The following is a 3,939-nucleotide window of genomic DNA, read 5'->3' as shown; positions in this document are numbered from 1 at the left end:
TGTACATTTTAATGAACCATTTCGTTTTCTCTGTACTCCGTTTCATTTATACTTTTAATTGTAGTAACACAACAGACCAGGAGTTTCCAAATCTGAAATTGTAAAATAAATCCCGTTTACCTTCTTTCACCAAATGCATTGTTAAATATTACGTGATATTTTTGTTAATTGTTGTAATATGTCTTCACTCGTGTAACTTCACCAGATTCCTCTTTACCTCTTTATTGCAAGTGGGAAGTACCAATTATCCCAATTTAACAAAGTTATCCAAAACATGCAAACTGAAAGAAATAGACTTCAGATATTGATAAGGGAAGTCTTGAGCTCTCAACAAGTTATTCTCCGTGTTTAATGTGTACGTATTCGAAAAGTGAAGATTTGTGAATGTAGGAAATAAAACGACAGCTCTTAAAGGGCCCATGTCGTGGTTTTCTGGTTCTCACCCGTCCCCTTGTTGTTATGAAGGTTGTTCTGCATGTAGACGGTCTGCAGAGTCAAGACCCTTAAAGTGCACCCTGTAGCGAGTAAAGCTCTAACACAGAGAAGACCTGTCTGTGCTGCCCCTGAACGCCTCGCCACAGGGAGGGGGGGGGGGAGCTCCAACAAGCCGTTTAGGACAGAGATGCTGGATGAGAAACCAATGTGAGTTTGGAGCATTGAACAATGTAAATCTATTTTAGTAGACCTCAACAATGGAAATATGATCAGTAGAAATGGCCATGACCTTTAACATCTCTGCAACAAAAAAAAACCGCTCCTTGACTCCATTCAGCTTCCATTTGATCCTCATTATGGCTGATTTCATGAACTGAAAGGAGAAAAAAATATATATTATAAATTAAATATAACCTTATTCCACTCCAGATAAAGGATATTGTCACAGCAGATCAACAGTCGGAGAAACAAAGTAAACTAAATGACTGAGTGGTAAATACAAAAACAAACACCTGTATGCACCTAATACGTGTCACATTGTAATAGAAAATAATATATAACTAACTATATATATTAATTTCACTTCAGACAGAAATATAGATCTCTTATCGTGTTTAATTAAACATGTAAATAAATATAAAACAGTGTTCTATTATGTTGAGTGTAGTTATGCAGCAATTCTCAAAATGCAGCCTTGTAAATAGATAATGTGAAAACATGAAGGACAGACCATCTGTTTATATTTATCTTTAGAAAGGGGCATATCAGATGATGTTCTTCTCCCTGCTCCTTTTCGGGTATGGTTTGTTTATAGACACTTGTTTTGTAAATAATTATTATACATTACGTTTTGCATTTCAATGAACGGAACAAATGACATCCAGACATCCCTGGAATCGTCTCAGAGAGTAGATGATCAGTGGGGCCTTCTTTTTACTGAATGATTTGTTTTTTAATGGGGAAATCAAATATGAGCTTATTTTTAGGATTTTCGGAGACTTTGCACACGTTTTCACAAACATGTTCACGCTAGGGAGTACTTCCATTCGCTTTGTCTCGATCTGTAGATGTGATTTGATGTGTCGTGTGTCTCCCAACTCCTCTCCAAAGGTCAGATACTATATAAAAATACTAAAAGGTAAATAAAACATGAAACATAATGACAAAATAACAACCTGAAAGATATGTATTCTATCTACACATTTCGTAATTATCTAATCTAGTGGCCTTATAAAAGTGTTGGCTAAAGTAACGCAGAATATATATTTTTTTTATTGTAGATAATTAGAAACATTATTTATGTGCACAAGTACATGGGACCCCACCATAGCACCCCACACATAACAAGCTGTCCCGAGTTCCTCCGGCTGCAGTTCCGCAGACGGCCGGTGTGTGGCAGCAGAGCGCTGGGAGCAGAGGGAGGTGAGTAGACGGATATGACGGATGACGGGTGCGACGGAAATACACCCGAACATATCTGGTAGCCCGAACACATCTGGTACCCTTTCTCATTTCTCGATACTTAGTTCCGCCCACAGGAGATGCGAGCGGAGGAGCCGAGGAGGGGAACCGAGGAGAGAGGAGGGAAAGCAGCAGGCGGTTAGAGAAATGAGAACTCCTCTCCTCTGAGCGGTCATTTTAAAGAGACGTCCATTAATGATGACAGGAGGCACAGCAGCCCTCTGTCTGATGGACAGATGTGTTCATGACGACTTATATATTTACTTTGATTTATTCACAGGGCGGTATAATGAGACAATAACAGGCTACAGATGCGGACACACACACACACACACACATATATATATGTATATGTATATTTATATAAATATAAACAATTTCAGAATCAAACAGCACTCTCATAATAACATAACACTATCAGAGACTGGATATATCCCCCCCCTTTCCCCTCTGGTCGCTGCATTGAGGAAAAATAAATTATCGGCCAAAAGTTGTATTTAAAAGTAAGCAGAGGACACCAAACCAACTGAGACCTGTCTGTCCGCTGCATACGCACACACTGTACCACACGTCTACACCACACACACGCACATACAGTTCCTAAAACAGGCTACAGCCGTTGTGTATTTTATTGTGAAAAACTAAATGGTTTTAGAAAAATATCGACTCTTTGTTTGTAGATATCTACTAAACTACAGCAAATAAAGAGAGTAGGCCTGTTCTACTGAGTGATACATATTATACACACTGCTCTGCTTTCTGCACGGACCTCACAGCTGTTCTCACTGTAAACATCGCGTCGCGATGAAAGCAGTTAATAAAATAATATCCAGGGGATGCATGCAGAGCTGTCATTGGCTGAGATGAGTCCGGCCGAGCGTCACGACTCTTTGAAACATCTCTGTTGCCGGAAATGCATCCACGAAGGAGCCGTGGAGGACTGTGGAGGACCCATCAGTGTATCCTCGGTTATAGCTCCTCCAGAGTGCCTCCTCGACGCTCGATGCTCAGTCCTCGAAGTGCATTGAGAGAAATGAGATGTCCTTCAACATGGCGCACTGAAATTAATTTCCGGGTCACTACCGGAGGACTGAGGAGTCGAGGAGGGGGATTTGATGAAATGAGAAAGGGCCCGGGAGGGTGTGTGGCACGAGCGAGCGAGAGAGAGACCTTACGTGCATTGATGTTGTTAGCATCTGGTGCTAGCTAGCTGCGCTAACGGATATAAGGAGCTGTTTAAATTAAAACAGAGGAGCGACATTTCGCCGAGCACTTGACTTTATGCAGGCAGCCAGACAGTGCAACATTGTACGAAAAGTCAGCACACTCAGCACGGATAGTGCGCAACATGATTGCAGTGTCCAGGCAGCTCCCGTTCGAGCATATGCCTTGAGTTGCACATAGCTCCAACGATCCATCACACACACACACACACACACACACACACACACACACACGAAAATGCATATTTTAAGGTTCATTTGGCCATTAAAATGCGTGTTGATGTCATTTTATGCGAGTAATGAGTTTTTATTTCTGATTATTTGTGCAGTACATGTACATGATGTTTAGTTTGCTAGTTATGACGAAGATTACTTCATGAATGTGTACACATTCATGGTAGCTAATGTTTTTTTGGTGGAAATGTGTTTTTTCACAGCAAAGTCACCCTCTGTACTTGGACTTCTTGGGAGAATCTAAAGGCAAGAACATCCCAAATATTCATTTAGGTCTTTATTGTAGACCTTTAGTGTTGCCGTCTGTGAGGAAAATACATGGGGCTCAGAGCCTCGTATTTTTAAAATCTTTTTTCCTTCCAATTTGTTATTCTTTTCAAAATAACACACTGTTATTTACTCACCAATAACACACAATTATTCTTGCTTTTATTTATTGGTTTAATTCCAATGTATGAATGTCGTACATGTTCACACACATGGGCACAGAGGGTTATCATCATTGGTACAGACTGAGGTTACTTTATTGTTGCTAGTAGTTCAAATTAAAATATACATAAGTTATGAATGTGAAAAAGTGACATTT

The sequence above is a fragment of the Pseudochaenichthys georgianus genome, chromosome 16, assembly GCF_902827115.2.
Source record: "Pseudochaenichthys georgianus chromosome 16, fPseGeo1.2, whole genome shotgun sequence".
In the NCBI taxonomy this organism is placed as follows: Eukaryota; Metazoa; Chordata; class Actinopteri; order Perciformes; family Channichthyidae; genus Pseudochaenichthys; species Pseudochaenichthys georgianus.
Note: the sequence above shows the minus strand (reverse complement) of the source record.